At 37.3% G+C, this 20,291-nt stretch overlaps 2 pseudogenes; both read left to right on the top strand.

Moving 5' to 3' along the window:
- The first annotated feature begins 1,306 nt into the window (after nt 1-1,306).
- On the top strand, nt 1,307-1,403 carry LOC130023034 (uncharacterized; annotated as a pseudogene).
- A 15,519-nt stretch (nt 1,404-16,922) lies between these two features.
- Nucleotides 16,923-17,019, top strand: LOC130023033 (uncharacterized; annotated as a pseudogene).
- The last annotated feature ends 3,272 nt before the right edge of the window (nt 17,020-20,291 follow it).

The raw sequence follows: 20,291 nt of genomic DNA, 5'->3' as shown, positions 1-20,291 counted from the left end.
AGCACCTGGAAACAGAGATAAACAAAGGGAACTATCTTAAATTAAGCAGCTTCTGTACCTCAAAAGAAACAGTGACCAGAAACAAAGACTCCGCCATGCGGGCAAAATACTCACAGAAACCTACGAGGTTCTCTGAGAGTGAGAACTGGACAATCAGAGTTGCTGTTTTCTAAATAAGATCCAGTCTCTGGATGTTGGCCATTGATGGCATTACATGGATCCAGGAGCAGTTCGTGGTTGTAGCACTTAATTATTAGAAGATGGGGGATTTGGGAGGAGGGGGCACAGTCTTGATCTGAGCAGCCATAGAGATCTCATCCCCCCGGTCCCGCACATCTGGGTTCCTCTTCCAGTTCCTTCATGCAAGAGGCTCCTTCAAGCTTGGGAAGGGTGGTCTTAAGCGTACCTATGGCTGGTTGCAGAGGTCTTCAGCTGCTGGGGCTCTAATCAGGGCGGTGAGGGAAACTCACCCCGGCACATCCAAGGGGCCTCGGTGAGAAAAGCCAGGTGCGAGGTCAGGACACTGTCGTTTTAGACATATTTGGAATTAATTTTAGATCGAAAAGTACACATCATTCAAAATACTTATGTGCTTAGTAATAAATTACTACACACTTGTTCAATCACCTCAGAGACCCCACTCTGCTCAGAGAACTAGATTTTTAAATACAGGGCTGTTTTGCCCATGTGTCATGACTGACAATCACTATCAGTAGATATGAAACTCACTACACACAAAGATGCACACAGGTTACTTTGAGTCATCTATGTTGTTAATATGAGTTGGCCATTAAACTTCACTGAGACCCTTTGTTCTGTCCTTTATAGGAGCCTCATGAGTCTCACCTTCCGTTCAAGTTGAACTTGTAATAAGGTGGAATGAAATCATCAATATGATCCTCACCTCATCCTTCAGGAGAAAAATCCTACATACATTCAAGGTGGTCAAAGTGCAGACAACACCATCTACCTTTTCCTGGAGATGTACACAGGACTGAGGTGAGAACAGCAAAAGGCTCTATTTTAATGTTCTTAATGAAGGATTCAGGGAACAACATTAAACAAAATCAAATACCATCTTCCAAAAGAATTATTTTGTAAAACTGATGCCTAGGGTATGGTAAATGATAATATAGTAAAAACCACATTTTTATTTCTGGGACATTAAAGTTCTAAATCTATTTATTATTCATGCTGCTTTGAAATACATTCCTTGATTAGGAATCATTGTCTGCCATAGGAGTGAGGAAGGACAACACTCAAAGTAATAAGAAGCGAAAAATATGGAAAAATTAACTCCTACTAGGTTTGATAACACATATACTAAAATTGAAATGATACAATGATGAGCATGGTCCTTGTACAGAGATAACATGCAAACTTGTAAAGCATTCCATATTTTTGTTGCAAGAAGTATTAACAGGTATACTTTAAGCTAAGACAATCCCCACAAGTACAAAAATTATACATAAAGAGAGCACAAATCCCCAAAACAACAATCTCTCTCAATGTCAATGGACTAAATGTGCCAATTCAGACGCACAGAATAGGAAGATGAATTAGAAAATTGAACCCAACATTCTTCTGCCTGCAAGAAACATGTCTGAACAATCAAAGCATCCATGGGCTAAAAGTAAAAGGCTGGGAAACAAGTTTTCAAGAAAATATCACCTCCACAAAGCTGGAGTGGCCATACTAATATCAGACCACATGGACTTCAAGCTAAAGGTTATCAGATACAGTGAAGGTCATTTCTTAATGATCATGGGATATGTACATCAGAAAGAACTCACCCTCCTCAATGTATATGATCCTAATGACAGACCAGCAAAATACTTTAAAACAACTTCTAATAGACTTATAGAAAAACATTGATAGTAACACAATACTAGTAGGAGATTTCAACACTTCTTTGTCACTTCTCGATAGATCAAACAGACTGAAGCTCAGCAAGGAAATATTTTATTTAAGGGAAGTAATGAACAATCGTTGGCTTAGGGAAGAAATCAAAGAGGAAATAAAAAGTTTCCATAAACAAATGAGAATGAGGACACGAGCTACCAGAACTTGTGGGACACAGAAAAAGCAATGTTAAGAGGAAAGATTATAGCTCTGCCAGAATTCATCAGGAAGAAAGAAAGGGCCTACCTGAATAAATTAGAGATCAAGATTATGGAAAATAATCAACAAAAGTAGTCCAAACTAGGCTGGAGGAAGGAAATAATAAAACTTGTACGAGACATCAGTGAGCTAGAATCCCAAAATACAATCCAGAAGACCAATAAGAACAAAAACTGGTTCTTTGAGAAAATAAATAAGATCATTAAACTTAATAATAATAAATAATAAATAAGATAATATTTATTATATTTTATATATTTATATATATATATATATATTTATTATATTTTATATATATATATATATATATATATATATTTTATATATATATTTTATATATTATTTATATTTATATTATTATAATAATAATAAATAATAAATAAATAATAAATAAGATCATTATACTTAAGAGCTTACATATTTCTTTAATAAATCAAGAAAAATACTAAATAATCATTTTTATTGCACTGTTAAAGAAACAACATTCGGTATTCCTAGTACTTTTCTATAACATTTACATCCAGCGGGTAGGGCATTTGCCTTGCAGGAGGCCAACCCTGATTCCGATTCCTCTGCCCGGCAAGATACCCAGATACCTAGAATATCTTGCCCTCATAGCAAAAGCCTGGCAAGCTACCCATGACGTATTCAATAGGCCAAAACCAGTAACAACAAGTCTCACAATCTGTTGTAAGAAGTTACTGGTGCCCACTCGAGCAAATGGACGAACCACGGGAGGATAGTGCTACAGTGCTATGATTGAAAATAATGATGGTTTCTTTCAATATGACAACACTTACTATGACAAATTGTAGATGAATCGAGATGTGTTAAAATGTAAAAATAATGAGAAGAAATTGTAAATGCACAAGTATCTTATTTTACAAAACAAACAGTTGTTCTAAAACTGTAGAATATGAAGAAAAATATATGCTCATTTGTGTGAAAATCTTACAATCTGAAAGAAAACATAAAAAGTAAATTAAGTGATCAAAAAACAAGCAAAACAAACAACTAATGGCAATTAATATGATAGGCAAATGATGAATGTTTTTAATAAATTACTGCTGTGAAATAAATCAATATTTAGCTATTAAACTTGTATAGAAAAAATAAGCATAAACCATGATCATATAATCTCTATTGAAAGAAGTGTAAATTCCTCGTAAACACAAGAGCAATTTTCAAGCTCACTAGTAGACAAAGAGCACAAAATAAAATGACAAATTAAAATGTGTCCCCAAATTACAAACATTTAAAAATCAGGTAACATCTTTTCCTAGCAAAGATGCTAAAAATAGACCTTTTCAAGTTATTTTATTGAGAATTAAATCTGTATAATAGTACGGCAATATGTACTTGGGTTTAAGCAGTTTAATATTCTTTAAGTAAATTAGCTTTTGTGAGCGTATATGGAAATTCAGGGATCAAACCCATAACCTCACAAATGTGAGGCAAATATTTTACCACTGAGATATATTTTCAACCATAGTTAGTGATTTTGTTTTTTTTTCTATAGTGTGAGGAATAAAACCCAAAATTTCATACTTGCAAGCCAAGTGCTTTAGCCCTGAGCTACATACACAGTCATAAGTAAGTTAGCTTTTTTTTTTCTTTTTTGGTCACACCTCGCTATGCACAGGGATTACTCCTGGCTCTGCACTCAGGAATTACCCCTTGCGGTGCTCAGGGAAGCATATGGTATGCTGGGAATTGAACCCAGGTCGGCCGCTTGCAAGATAAACATCCTACCAGTTGTGCTATCGCTCGAGCCCTAGTAAGTTAGCTTTTAATATCAGATCTTAAGTAAACAATCAGAAAAGTAGACAAATAGATATATATGTTCACAACAATATCATCTTAGCAATAAAACATTGCAATTATAAAAAACTCAATAAAATGTTATAGTATCTGAGATTTATTTTTCAAAGATTATACTTGTATATATGCAAATATAAATACAAAATTGAAAGACTCCAAAGAAATGTACCTTCATTTTATTTGTATGTTTATTCTGGTTCTATTTTCTTCTTAATATAGTTATCCCATGAACAATACAAATTTGGACCTCTATATGATTTTTTGTCAATAATTATATTTTGAAACTTTTTTGGAGGTTGGTATTGATGTAAAATAATTAAAAACGATCAATATATCCTAGAAATACAAAAAATCTAAGACAAAGTATGCCCTGCATGTATAAAATATATGCAGAAAAATTATTTGATTGGACCCCCGGAATTAGTAGAGGGGTTAAAGCACTTACCATGAACACAGCCAACTGAACTTAATGGCTGGCATCACCAGGAATGACACTTGAGCACAGAGTCAGAAGTTCCAAGCACCACATACTATGGCCCAAATACCCTACAAAAACAGAAATACAATTTATCACTTATTACTATAAAATACAAATTCATTATAAAGTCCATTATAAAATCCATTATAATTTTTTTAAATGTATCAAAATTTACAGACTTACAGGCCACAAATAGCATTACGTGCAGACAATGTGAGTAAATATTATTAAAAAACCATCTTCTTGGTCAACAGCAGACTATCTCTTAAATTTGGGGGTTTTCAAATGTTATACAGCAGTTGGCACCCTTAACCTCTATGTTACTCAAGAAACAGTTATATGTTTTTCTTTTCTTTTCTTCCTTTTTTGTGGGAGGGTAGCACACCCAGATGTGCTCTGGGCTCACTTCTAACTCTATCCAGAGATCACTCCTGGCAGGGACAGGGATCTGGGGACTGAGCTCAGGTTAGCTGCATAAAAGGTAAACACCCTCTACATACTGCACTAGCTCTTTGGCCTATATGTTTCCTTTTAATAAAGACATGTTAATAAAACTTTTTAAATAATTAAAAATCATTTGCAAATTCTGTTGAAGAAGTCAAAGAATACATGTTGTAAGTGACCATATAAAAGAAAGAAAATTAAAGTAAATTCCTTGGTAAGTTCTGGTAGTCTTGGAACCATGTTGCCCATGGGGTAATCAGCTAGCTAAGTCTTCCTTAACTTGGATGTTCCTTGTTCACATCCCTGATATCACTCCTATCCTCCACAGATCCCATTCCCAGTAAATCGTGTGATCACCAGATCTTGTGGTTTCAAGCTTTGTTTTCAGAGGAACCCAAATTTCATGTCCTTCCTTTTGAACTTATTGTCTCTTTTCCCATCATTTCAGACTTTTCACCCAGCATTTTTTCCTCACTGAATACAACTGTCCTTGAAGGGAGTTGAAGCTTGTTAGTTTTGAGAGATGACTGGGATCATTTTCCTCTAGCCATACATGAAAGGTAGCAAAACACTTTTCAAGTTGTTCTGTTCACAGCCATTAAACTACCCTTTCCTGGGAAAATTGATTAGCAGTTTAGACTTACGTCTGTCAGAAACTGCATTTGTTTTCTTCCATTTCCACCAAAGTAGTTACTGGTACCAAGCAGACTTAGTGAAATATATGTTCCTGTTAATACACTTGCACTTGGGATACATGTGAACACATTTCATGAACACATTTCACCTGGCATTTATGAAAGGTGGTCATCCAGTTTGCTTTTCTGGTGGCATTCTGTTTCTCACTATTCCTCTCCACAGCTATGTGATGTGAAAATACCATCTTTAGTAATTGGTACGATTGAAAGCTCCAGAAGGAATGCCAGCCCTTTCGGCTCTCTCGGTCTTATATGTAAACTCTTCTTTGGAACCTATCTTATTTTCGTATTTTTGTTTTGCTTATCATTTACGAAAAACATGTTAAAGTATTTAGAAAACATCTACCAAATCTCCCATGCTGATGACCAGCTGTCCAGTTCCCTACCCTTGCCGGTTTCCTTCCCATCCATCCATCACTCCATTAACTCTCCTAGGACCATCTCTTTCCGCCACCAACTTCCAGGCTCAAGGTCAAGTGGTACCAACCCCAAGATTCTACCAGTTGGTGGTTGGTTGGGTGGGAGAATGTTGTCATAAATTAGGCAGTTGAAAGGTAGAGGCTAGCCAATCAGGAGGTCAGATTCCCAAGAAGAAGACTGGATTGGATAGAGAGAGAGGTAGAATGAAGCAGGCTAGGGAGATGGAATCCTACAGGACAGTTATAACAGTTTCAACTTCCTCAGACTCTTATGTTAGAAAAATACTCCCATTATAATCAAGAGCTTACACATTTCATTAACAAATCAAGAAAATTACTAAATAATCATTTATATTGCACTGTTCACCAACATCATTAGGTCTTATTATTAGTATATTTTATATAACTTTTGCAGCACAGTGGGTAGGGCATTTGCCTTGCAGGAGGCCAACCCAAAGTTTCATACACGCAAGCCAAGTGCTTTAGCCCTGAGCCACAAAATCAGTCATCGGTAAGTTAGCTGTTAACTACTGATCTTAAATAAACAATCAGAAAATTAGACAAATAGATAAAAATGTTCACATCAATATAGACTGAGCAGTAAATCATTACAATTATGAAAAACACCAAAATTTTATTGTCACTGAAATTTATTTTTTAAAAATCATGCTTGTATATGGACTAATGTAAATACATAATTGAAAGACTATTGTAAAATCCATTATAAATTTTTAAATGTATCAAATTTACAGGTTTACAGACCACACTATCTTCGTTTTCTACGCACCAACATCTCATTATGATGAAAGAGAAATCGAGAAGTTCTACACGGAGCTAGAGGAGTTCTATAATGAAGACCACACCTTCTACAAGATCATTGTGGGTGATTTTAATGCCAAGATAGGACCGAGAAGATCAGCTGAAGAACTTCACATCGGGACCCATGGCCTAGAATGGAACAAACAGGGTGAGAGACTGTCTGAGTTCATCATGTTGACCAAGAGCATTCATGGTAACACACAGTTCCAGAAGGCAGAATCTAAATGATGGACATGGGAGTCTCCCGGTGGACGATTCCACAACAAAATAGACCACATCATATTCAATCAATGGTTTTGCCTGACTGAATTTGCTGTTGTCCCAAAATTTCGAACGGGATCGGACCACCGTCTCCTTCGTGCAAAATTCTACTTCACAGAGCGGGGAGAAAGGGCTGCAAAGTTCAAAAAGAGATCTCCCAGAATGACCACCAACTGGGAACTCTTTGCTACTATTGCGGCAACATGGGAAGATGCCATTGTTGACAACATTGACGAGGAATACAATCCACTGGTTCAGCACCTCCATGAATGTGCGAGGAACGCCAAGAGAGAGATAGCCACAAAAAATCGCCTATCTTCGAAAACCCTTGAGCTAATTCGCCAGCATGGTTTGGCGCATGCCTCAGGCAACCGCAAGCTAATGTTCTTCTCAGCACCCTTTTTTTGGTGTTCCCTTCTCTATCTGAGCTGCCTTTACCCCTAGAGTGTGAGGCTGGTATCTAAGCCATGGAGTGAAGAACCTGGTATTTATCACAGCTGTTCTTGTTGTTATTCTCTTAGTTTGCTACTTTATGTTACCCAGTTGAATGCAGTCTTTCTATGTCTGTCCCTCTCTTTCTGACTCATTTTGCTTAGCATAATATTTTCCACGCAGTAGCACTTGTAAGTAAATTTCATGACTTCATTTTTTTCGAACTGCTACATAGTACTCCACTGTGTAGATGTATCAACGTTTCTGTAATCAGTCATCTATTCTCAGGCAATCGGGTTTTTTCCATATTCTAGCTATTGTAAATAGTACTTCAATGAAAAAATAAGTGCAGGGGTCACTTCGACTATACTTTTTTGCGTCTCCGAGGTATATTCTCAGGAGTGGTATTGCTGGGTCAAATGGGAGCTCAAATTCTAATTTTTTGAGAATCATCTCTACTGTTTTCGGAAAGGGTTGAGCCAGTCGGCATTACCACCAGCAGTGAAAGAGGGTCCCTTTGTCGCCACATCACGCCAACAAAGGTTGCCTTTGTTTTTTTGAATGTGGGCCAGTGTCTGTGGTGTGAAATGATATCTCATTGTTGTTTTGATCCGCATCTCCCTGATGATTAAAGATGTAGAGCATTTTCTCATGTGCCTTTTAGCCATTCGGATTTCTTCTTTGATTAAGTCTCTGTTCATTTCGTTGCCCCATTTTTTGTTGGGGATGGATGTTTTCTTCTTGTGGAGTTCAATCAGTACTTTGTATATATTTGATATCAACCCCTTCTCAGATGTGTATTTGGAGAATATCCTTCCTCATTCTGTAGACTCTCTCTGTATTTTAGTCATTGTTTCTTTTGAGGTGCAGAAGCTTCTTAGTTTAAGATATTCCCACTTGCTTGGCCAGTGACGTGACATCCTTGAAGATAACATTAGCTTCAATGTCATGGAGGGTTTTTCCAACTTTGTCTTCAATGTACCTTATGGGTTCCGGTCTGATGATTAGGTCTTTGATCCATTTTCATCTTACTTTGGTACATTGTGTTAGGCAGAGATCGAAGCCCAGTAGTTTGCACGTAGTCGTCCAGTTTTGCCAGCACCATTTGTTAAAAAGACTTTCCTTACTCCACTTCACATTTCTTGCCCCTTTTTCAAAGATTAGATGGTCATATGTTTGAGGGGAGATGTCAGTATATTCAACCCCGTTCCATAGCTCTGCAGCTCTACCTTTGTTCCAGTATCCTTAATCTCTTTTGCTTGCCTAATTGCTATTGCTACTATTTCCAGTACTATGTTCAACAGCAGTTGAGAGAGTCGGAATCCTTATCTCGTTCCTGATCTTAGGGGGAACGCTCTCAGATTTTCCCCATTGAGAATGATGCTTGCTGTATGCTTGTGGTAGCTGGCTTTAACTATATTGGGGTAAGTCCCCTCTATCCCCAATTTGGCGAGGGTTTTCATCATAAACGGATGCTGGATCTTCTCAATTGCTTTCTCTACATCTATTGATATGATCATATGATTTTTATCTTTTGTTGATATGATGGATTATGTTGATTGATTTCCGAATGTTAAACCATCCTTGCATCCCCGGGATGAATCCCACTTGGTCATGGTGTATGATCTTTTTGATGAGCTGTTGAGTTCTCTTTGCTTGTATTTTGTTCAGAATCTTCTCCTCCGTGTTCATCAGTGATATCAGCCTGTAGTTTTCTTCTCTCGTGGTGTCTTTGTTTCCATTTGGTATTAGAGAGATATGGGATTCATAGAAACTGTTTGGTAGAGTTTCTGTTTTTTCAATTTCCTGGAAAAGTTTGAGAAGGACGGGCAGTAGATCCTCTTTAAATGTTTGGAAAAATTCGGTCGTGAATCCATCTGGACCTGGGCTTTTGTTTTTGGGAAGAATTTTGATTACAGTTTCAATTTCACTTTTATGACTAGGTCTATTCAGGTATTTTATATCCTCTTGACTCATTTTTGGGAGATTATAGGAATCCAGGAATTTATCCATTTCTTCTAACTTCTCTTTTTTCTTGGCATACAGACTTTCAAAGTAGTCTCTGATGATCTTTTGAATTTCTTTGGTTTCCATTGTGATATCTCCATTTTTATTTCTGATTCGGTTTATTAGTTTTCTCTCTCTCTGTTTCTTTGTGAGTGCTACTAGTGGTTTATCTATCTTGTTTATTTTCTCAAAGAACCAGCTCTTGGTTTCATCGATCTTTCGGATTGTTTCTTAGGTTTCCATGTCGTTGATTTCTGCTCTAAGTTTTATGATCTCTGTCCTTCTGTCCGATTTAGGCTCCTTTTCTTGATCCTTTTCTAAGATCTTGAGCTGTGAAATAAGTTGCTTATGTGCATCTTTTCTTCCGTCTATAGATATGCTTTCAGAGCTATGAATTTTCCCCTTAATAGGGCTTTAGCTGCATCCCATAAGCTCTGGTAGTTCGTGTCTTCGTTCTCATTTGTTTCCAGGTATCTTTTGATTTCTTCCTTGACGTCCTTCTTGACCCACACATTGTTCAGCAGTGACTTGGTTATTTTCCAGGTGTTCGATTTGGTTGTCCGTGTCTGTGTGTGATTCACATCTATCCTCAGTGCATCATGGTCTGAAAAGATTGTTGATACCCTTTCTATCTTCCTGATTCTATTGAGGTATGTTTTGTGGCCTAGCACATAGTCGATTTTGGAAAATGTTCCAGGAGCACTGGAGAAGAATGCGTATTCTTTCTTTGGGGCGTGTAAAGCCCTGTATAGGTCTATAAGTCCTTTCTCTTCTATTTCTTCATTCAAAGCCAATGTTTCCTTGCTGAGTTTTGTTCTTGTTGATCTATCCAGAGGTGATAAGGCGATGTTGAAGTCTCCATTTACTATTGTGTTGCTAGCACTGTCCTCTTTAAAATCTGATAGCAGTTGTTTTAAGTATCTAGCTGTTCCTTCATTAGGTACTTATACATTTAAGAGTATGATTTCTTCCTGTTGTATGTATTCCCTTGATGAAGAGAAAGTGGCCTTCGCTGTCCCTTCTAATCTTTTTCAGCCTGACATTAATGTTGTCGGATACTAGTGTGGCCATCCCAGCTTTTGTGAAGGAGCTGTTTGCTTGCAGGATTGTTTTCCATCCTTTCACTTTGAGTCTGTGTTTGCTCTGATTGTTCAGATGAGTTTCGTGTAGAAAGCAGAATGCTGGTTTCAGTTTCTGGATCCATTTTGCCACTCTGTGTCTCTTAGTAGGTGCATTTAGACATTGACATTAAGGGAGAGTATTGTCATGGGGTTTTGTGCCATCTTCCTGTAGGAGTTGTTTGTGTTTACACGTGTTTTCCTTCTTTTCTTACAGGAGCCCCTTTAGTTCTTCTTTTAGATTTGGTTTTGAGTGTATGAAGTTCCTGAGTTTGTGTTTATCTAAAAAGTGGTGTATCATTCCATCGAATTTGAGTGGGAGTTTTGCTGGATAGAGTATTCTCGGTGAGACGTTCATTTCTTTGAATTTTTTCACTATATCCCACTATTGCCTTCGGTTTTGAGGGTTTCCACTGATAGGTCTGCTGTAAATCTAAGGGGTGCTCCTTTGTATGTAATTTCCTTCTGTGACCTTGCTACTTGTAATATTGTGTATCTGTCCACAGCATCCATCGTTCTGACTATGATATGCTTGGAGTGTTTTTTCTGGGGTCTCCTTTAGCTGGTACCCTTCTGTCTCCTTGGATCTGGATGTCTGCTTTCCTTAACTCTGGGAACTTTTCAGCAATGGTTTCTTTTACTCTAGCTTTTTCATTGGGGTTGTTTCCCTGTCCTTCTGGTACTCCAATGATTCTAATGTTGTTCCTCTTGGTGTCATCCCCTTGGTCTCTGATTCTCCTTAGAGCCATTTTGAGGTCTTTTGCTATTGCTTGTTCTTCCCAGTGGGATTTCTGTTGCTAACCTTCAAGCTCGCTGATCCTAACTTCAGCTGCACTTATCCTATTGCTAAGGGCACTTACTAACTTTTTAATTTCATCCACTGAATCCTTTATTTGTGAATCTTCTTTTTTTAGCTTTTTAAAATTCTGTTCTCTTTTCTTCCTGTATTTTCTTGGCTCTCTTTTCTATTGTTTTTTTCATTTCTCTTTTAGACTTTGGATATCTCTTCCATTGATTCTTTGAATAGGTCCTTGAACACCCTCTGCATTTTATCCTGGAATTCTTTATCAAAGAGAGTGCAATTGTGGAAAACCTCGGTTGAGGATTCGGGATTCTTTTCTTCATATTCTCCTTGTGGTGGAGATTTGCGCTTTGGAGGAGGTACTTTTTAGTTTTGAGCTTGTACAGCACATTTCATACAGGTCTTTTGTTATAAATGGAGTAGGCGAGTGGGATGTTGTTGTATTCTAGTAGAGGTGGTCAGAAATTTTTAGTCGGTATTAGGCGACAAAGTGAGAGATGATAGTCCTGAGAGCCCAGATTGGGAAATATAACTGTGGCTGGCCACCCAGGAGAAGGCCACGCCCACTTCTGGGAGGAAACGCTCCCTATATGGTGGCCACGCCCCTGGCCCATCCCAGGGTCACTCCCACCCAGGATCCTGGAATGTAGGAGGAGCAATGGAAAATCCCATGGAGCTGCCTCAGGTGTCCCCTGCTGGAGGGTGTCCAGTTCTGCAGGAAAAGGTGGGGGGCTGGGGGTGAGTAGTGGAGGAGTGGTGCTCCCTCTACCCACCTGGAGGGGAGGGCTGATTAGGTGATGGATAGTACAAAGGAGCTGCTGCAGGTGTTGTCCGCAGGTGTACCCCTGTGGAGCGTGTCGAGTTCAGCGGGAAAAGGCACGGGGCTCTTGTTTTATTTTTAATTTATGTTCCAATATTAATGGTATCACCAGCTACTCAGTCAACCTAGCTAAACCCTAAAGTCTCTTCCACTTTCTCCTGCACAAGTCTCTGCTTTGTGACAAAAGGGAGGACCTCAGAATGCTGACATAAATCTAATACCCAAGGCTGCAGGAGATAGTGTAGTGCTTATGGAACTTGTCTCACATGCACTCAATTTGACTCCCAGCACCACCTGATTGCCAGAGTATCAAAGGCTGTATAGCCTCAGAGGACCCCAAGCACCATGGCCACGTTTTCTGAAAATTGTCTGTGGGGCCCCCACACCTCCTGAGCATTGCTTTACAGACTCTCCCAGCAACCAAAAAATATGTAGTGCCCCAGAAACATGTACTTGTCTTAATTAGGGAGCCTCACTTGAAGTGAGGTTCACAAGGAAATATTGCATGAAAACATAAATCAAAGAGCAGGGGAGACAGTGTAAATCATGTGAGTACAGATCATATATTTGGTGAAATGTGTTAAGATTCAGATGCCCTAGTCTTCGCACCAGGGATATTCCTTCAAAAATGCCCCAATATACTGGAAAGGTTCTAGAACATTAGATGACTGAAACTCAATTATGAGCAACTTTGTAACTTTGTATCTCTTGGTAATTCTAATCGTTAAAGTAAATTTTAAATACACCCATCAAAGTTACCTTTTTACCACTAAATGGGAAAGATACTTTATAATATTTATCCTCACCAAAAGCTCAACAGAGTGTGACACTTGCCAGGAAATGTCCTCCCTTGCATTTTTCTCATGATACTTATTAGTACTTCACTCTTCTGTTTCTTCCCTTTACTCATGCCAAATCTTCCCATCTCCCTTGCAAGCTCCTGAAACATTATCCATTCAACATTGATGCACTTTGCCACTGCTCCTCTTGACGTCTTGTCCATGTACTGATTCTAAAACATAACATAGCTGCAATTACAGTATTCATGCCAAAGACAGTCATTGATATGTCTTTGCGTTTAGCTTTCTACAAGCTATTGGCACACAGGTGATTAACATTTTTTTCCTACAGAGAACACAAAAATAGATATGCTGGGTTTTAAAGATCCATCAGTATTCTGAGGTACAAATGAAGGATATATATTTTTAATGTTTTATCCAATATCTGTGAGATAGACCATTGCAAATCTATTCATAATTTGCTTCCAGTCATACAACGATCCAACATCCGTCCCTCCTCTAGTGTACATTTCCCAAAACCAATATTCCTGGTTCCCTAAAACCATCCCCCAACACCCTACACCCACCCCCAGTGTGTCTCTATGGCAGGCTCTTTAATTCTTTCTCTCTGTCTCCTTTTTGTTTTGTGCATTAAGGGTCTCGTACAGGTACTAAGAGGTCATCATGTTTGTGCAAGGAATTTAGCATTTTTATCAGGAAAGTAAGCCTGGATTAGCTTTGAGGTATGGAAATGACTGCTGAGGCTTCCGTAAGTACAGGGCAGTGGGGGTGGTATGCCCATCCTGCCCAGAGAAAGCCTGGAGATTTCAGTCACAAAACCCGCATATCCGAATTTTCAGCTGTTATATTTCAGTGAGAGCCATCCTGAGACGATAGAAACCAGAGGAGAGCATGGTGGCGATTTTGGATTGTGGGAGCTAGTGGCTGCACTGGGTTCTGGTTGGGTGGGCAGCAAACTAACCTGCCTCCCTCTGATTTACCCTAGTGTCTTCAGCCTTTTGCAGGTCCAAGGTTAACTGTGGCTGTTGATATCTTCCAGATTTGTCTATGGGTCTTTGAAACAAGACCAATCCATTAGCTTGTATAGCTGAGCCTGGGGTGGTTTGTTAACATGGCTCCCACATATCTTTCGGGAGTTTAATTTCTCGGGAAACGTAGTCCTGAGTTGTTGGGAGCCAGCCAGAGGCACAGTGGCCATTTGAGGTTATCGGGAAGCATGAAGACACAATCAGACTGTTGATGCACTCACCTGAGGGTGCAGTTTGAATTCCTGCAGGCACTGCACAACCAGACTACTAACATACATTGACTGAATTAACGAATAATCAACATTTTCAAAATGTGTCTCTTTCTTGCATTTTAGAAGGGTAACTTCTAACAGGAAAATAATCTTCATGGTATAATCAAGACCTATGATTTATTCTTAATATATTTAATAAAAGCTACACATTTTGGAAATTTATACAAAGAAATACTTTTAAATTATCTGTCTTCATAATTTACTTGTAAATTACTAAGATATCACTGTTTCTTCCACCGTTCTTAGGATAGAAATTTACAGACAGAATGTGCTAAGTAAAAATTCATTTTGGCACTTCTCTTAAATGTAGTACTGGAAGTACTTGGAAGAGAAAATAGATAAGAAAAAGATATTAAGGGTTTTTCATGTATGAAAGTTAGAAATAATCTCTCACTATTCACAGAAGATATCATACTATATTCAGAGAATATTAAAATCTCTACGAAAAACTCCCAGAGACAATAGACATTTATAGTAAAATTGCAGGCTATAAACTCAATACCCAAAAGTCTATGGCTTTTTTATATGGAAGTAATGAGAGAGAAGAAAGTAACATGAAAAAGCAATCCCATTCACAATCGCGTCACAGAAAATCAAGAACCTTGGAATCAGCTTAACTAAAGAGGTAAAGGACCTATACATCAGGAAATTAAAAAAGACACGAGGAAATGGAAACATATATACTGCACAGGGAATGGGAGATTTAACATTGTCAAAATGGCAATTCTCCAAGAAGCATTGTAAAAATTCAACTTGATCCCTATAAAGATACCCATGACATTCTTCAAAGAAATTGATCAAGCACTCCTGAAATTCACATGGAACAACAAACGCACACGGATAGCTAAAGCAATTCTTGGGGAAAAGACAATGGAGGCATCACCTTCCCCAACCTCAAACTCTACTACAAACGATAATAATGAGAACAGCATGGTACTGGAACAAAGGCAGAGCTGCAGACCAATGGAAAAGGATTGAATATACTGACACACACCCTCAAATATATAATCATCTAATCTTTGATAAGGGAGCAAGAAATGTGAAGTGGATCAAGAGAGTCCTTATGAACAAACAGTGCAGAAAAAACTGGACAGCTACATGCAAAAAAAAAAAAATGGCTCAGACCTCTACCTAACACCATGCACAAAAGTCAGATTAAAATGGGTCAAAGGCCTCAACATCAGACCAGAATCCCTCAGGCTCATTGATGACAAGGTCGGCAAATACCTCCACAACATTGAAGCTAAAGGTATCTTCAAATATAACACGCCACTTGACAAGCACCTGGAAACAGAGATAAACAAAGGGAACTATCTTAAATTAAGCAGCTTCTGTACCTCAAAAGAAACAGTGACCAGAAACAAAGACTCCGCCATGCGGGCAAAATACTCACAGAAACCTACGAGGTTCTCTGAGAGTGAGAACTGGACAATCAGAGTTGCTGTTTTCTAAATAAGATCCAGTCTCTGGATGTTGGCCATTGATGGCATTACATGGATCCAGGAGCAGTTCGTGGTTGTAGCACTTAATTATTAGAAGATGGGGGATTTGGGAGGAGGGGGCACAGTCTTGATCTGAGCAGCCATAGAGATCTCATCCCCCCGGTCCCGCACATCTGGGTTCCTCTTCCAGTTCCTTCATGCAAGAGGCTCCTTCAAGCTTGGGAAGGGTGGTCTTAAGCGTACCTATGGCTGGTTGCAGAGGTCTTCAGCTGCTGGGGCTCTAATCAGGGCGGTGAGGGAAACTCACCCCGGCACATCCAAGGGGCCTCGGTGAGAAAAGCCAGGTGCGAGGTCAGGACACTGTCGTTTTAGACATATTTGGAATTAATTTTAGATCGAAAAGTACACATCATTCAAAATACTTATGTGCTTAGTAATAAATTACTACACACTTGTTCAATCACCTCAGAGACCCCACTCTGCTCAGAGAACTAGATTTTTAAATACAGGGCTGTTTTGCCCATGTGTCATGACTGACAATCACTATCAGTAGATATGAAACTCACTACACACAAAGATGCACACAGGTTACTTTGAGTCATCTATGTTGTTAATATGAGTTGGCCATTAAACTTCACTGAGACCCTTTGTTCTGTCCTTTATAGGAGCCTCATGAGTCTCACCTTCCGTTCAAGTTGAACTTGTAATAAGGTGGAATGAAATCATCAATATGATCCTCACCTCATCCTTCAGGAGAAAAATCCTACATACATTCAAGGTGGTCAAAGTGCAGACAACACCATCTACCTTTTCCTGGAGATGTACACAGGACTGAGGTGAGAACAGCAAAAGGCTCTATTTTAATGTTCTTAATGAAGGATTCAGGGAACAACATTAAACAAAATCAAATACCATCTTCCAAAAGAATTATTTTGTAAAACTGATGCCTAGGGTATGGTAAATGATAATATAGTAAAAACCACATTTTTATTTCTGGGACATTAAAGTTCTAAATCTATTTATTATTCATGCTGCTTTGAAATACATTCCTTGATTAGGAATCATTGTCTGCCATAGGAGTGAGGAAGGACAACACTCAAAGTAATAAGAAGCGAAAAATATGGAAAAATTAACTCCTACTAGGTTTGATAACACATATACTAAAATTGAAATGATACAATGATGAGCATGGTCCTTGTACAGAGATAACATGCAAACTTGTAAAGCATTCCATATTTTTGTTGCAAGAAGTATTAACAGGTATACTTTAAGCTAAGACAATCCCCACAAGTACAAAAATTATACATAAAGAGAGCACAAATCCCCAAAACAACAATCTCTCTCAATGTCAATGGACTAAATGTGCCAATTCAGACGCACAGAATAGGAAGATGAATTAGAAAATTGAACCCAACATTCTTCTGCCTGCAAGAAACATGTCTGAACAATCAAAGCATCCATGGGCTAAAAGTAAAAGGCTGGGAAACAAGTTTTCAAGAAAATATCACCTCCACAAAGCTGGAGTGGCCATACTAATATCAGACCACATGGACTTCAAGCTAAAGGTTATCAGATACAGTGAAGGTCATTTCTTAATGATCATGGGATATGTACATCAGAAAGAACTCACCCTCCTCAATGTATATGATCCTAATGACAGACCAGCAAAATACTTTAAAACAACTTCTAATAGACTTATAGAAAAACATTGATAGTAACACAATACTAGTAGGAGATTTCAACACTTCTTTGTCACTTCTCGATAGATCAAACAGACTGAAGCTCAGCAAGGAAATATTTTATTTAAGGGAAGTAATGAACAATCGTTGGCTTAGGGAAGAAATCAAAGAGGAAATAAAAAGTTTCCATAAACAAATGAGAATGAGGACACGAGCTACCAGAACTTGTGGGACACAGAAAAAGCAATGTTAAGAGGAAAGATTATAGCTCTGCCAGAATTCATCAGGAAGAAAGAAAGGGCCTACCTGAATAAATTAGAGATCAAGATTATGGAAAATAATCAACAAAAGTAGTCCAAACTAGGCTGGAGGAAGGAAATAATAAAACTTGTACGAGACATCAGTGAGCTAGAATCCCAAAATACAATCCAGAAGACCAATAAGAACAAAAACTGGTTCTTTGAGAAAATAAATAAGATCATTAAACTTAATAATAATAAATAATAAATAAGATAATATTTATTATATTTTATATATTTATATATATATATATATATTTATTATATTTTATATATATATATATATATATATATATATTTTATATATATATTTTATATATTATTTATATTTATATTATTATAATAATAATAAATAATAAATAAATAATAAATAAGATCATTATACTTAAGAGCTTACATATTTCTTTAATAAATCAAGAAAAATACTAAATAATCATTTTTATTGCACTGTTAAAGAAACAACATTCGGTATTCCTAGTACTTTTCTATAACATTTACATCCAGCGGGTAGGGCATTTGCCTTGCAGGAGGCCAACCCTGATTCCGATTCCTCTGCCCGGCAAGATACCCAGATACCTAGAATATCTTGCCCTCATAGCAAAAGCCTGGCAAGCTACCCATGACGTATTCAATAGGCCAAAACCAGTAACAACAAGTCTCACAATCTGTTGTAAGAAGTTACTGGTGCCCACTCGAGCAAATGGACGAACCACGGGAGGATAGTGCTACAGTGCTATGATTGAAAATAATGATGGTTTCTTTCAATATGACAACACTTACTATGACAAATTGTAGATGAATCGAGATGTGTTAAAATGTAAAAATAATGAGAAGAAATTGTAAATGCACAAGTATCTTATTTTACAAAACAAACAGTTGTTCTAAAACTGTAGAATATGAAGAAAAATATATGCTCATTTGTGTGAAAATCTTACAATCTGAAAGAAAACATAAAAAGTAAATTAAGTGATCAAAAAACAAGCAAAACAAACAACTAATGGCAATTAATATGATAGGCAAATGATGAATGTTTTTAATAAATTACTGCTGTGAAATAAATCAATATTTAGCTATTAAACTTGTATAGAAAAAATAAGCATAAACCATGATCATATAATCTCTATTGAAAGAAGTGTAAATTCCTCGTAAACACAAGAGCAATTTTCAAGCTCACTAGTAGACAAAGAGCACAAAATAAAATGACAAATTAAAATGTGTCCCCAAATTACAAACATTTAAAAATCAGGTAACATCTTTTCCTAGCAAAGATGCTAAAAATAGACCTTTTCAAGTTATTTTATTGAGAATTAAATCTGTATAATAGTACGGCAATATGTACTTGGGTTTAAGCAGTTTAATATTCTTTAAGTAAATTAGCTTTTGTGAGCGTATATGGAAATTCAGGGATCAAACCCATAACCTCACAAATGTGAGGCAAATATTTTACCACTGAGATATATTTTCAACCATAGTTAGTGATTTTGTTTTTTTTTCTATAGTGTGAGGAATAAAACCCAAAATTTCATACTTGCAAGCCAAGTGCTTTAGCCCTGAGCTACATACACAGTCATAAGTAAGTTAGCTTTTTTTTTTCTTTTTTGGTCACACCTCGCTATGCACAGGGATTACTCCTGGCTCTGCACTCAGGAATTACCCCTTGCGGTGCTCAGGGAAGCATATGGTATGCTGGGAATTGAACCCAGGTCGGCCGCTTGCAAGATAAACATCCTACCAGTTGTGCTATCGCTCGAGCCCTAGTAAGTTAGCTTTTAATATCAGATCTTAAGTAAACAATCAGAAAAGTAGACAAATAGATATATATGTTCACAACAATATCATCTTAGCAATAAAACATTGCAATTATAAAAAACTCAATAAAATGTTATAGTATCTGAGATTTATTTTTCAAAGATTATACTTGTATATATGCAAATATAAATACAAAATTGAAAGACTCCAAAGAAATGTACCTTCATTTTATTTGTATGTTTATTCTGGTTCTATTTTCTTCTTAATATAGTTATCCCATGAACAATACAAATTTGGACCTCTATATGATTTTTTGTCAATAATTATATTTTGAAACTTTTTTGGAGGTTGGTATTGATGTAAAATAATTAAAAACGATCAATATATCCTAGAAATACAAAAAATCTAAGACAAAGTATGCCCTGCATGTATAAAATATATGCAGAAAAATTATTTGATTGGACCCCCGGAATTAGTAGAGGGGTTAAAGCACTTACCATGAACACAGCCAACTGAACTTAATGGCTGGCATCACCAGGAATGACACTTGAGCACAGAGTCAGAAGTTCCAAGCACCACATACTATGGCCCAAATACCCTACAAAAACAGAAATACAATTTATCACTTATTACTATAAAATACAAATTCATTATAAAGTCCATTATAAAATCCATTATAATTTTTTTAAATGTATCAAAATTTACAGACTTACAGGCCACAAATAGCATTACGTGCAGACAATGTGAGTAAATATTATTAAAAAACCATCTTCTTGGTCAACAGC

The sequence above is a fragment of the Sorex fumeus genome, unplaced genomic scaffold (assembly GCF_029834395.1).
Source record: "Sorex fumeus unplaced genomic scaffold, SorFum_2.1 ptg000021l, whole genome shotgun sequence".
NCBI classification, from domain to species: domain Eukaryota; kingdom Metazoa; phylum Chordata; class Mammalia; order Eulipotyphla; family Soricidae; genus Sorex; species Sorex fumeus.
This window is presented reverse-complemented; position numbering and strand designations above follow the sequence as displayed.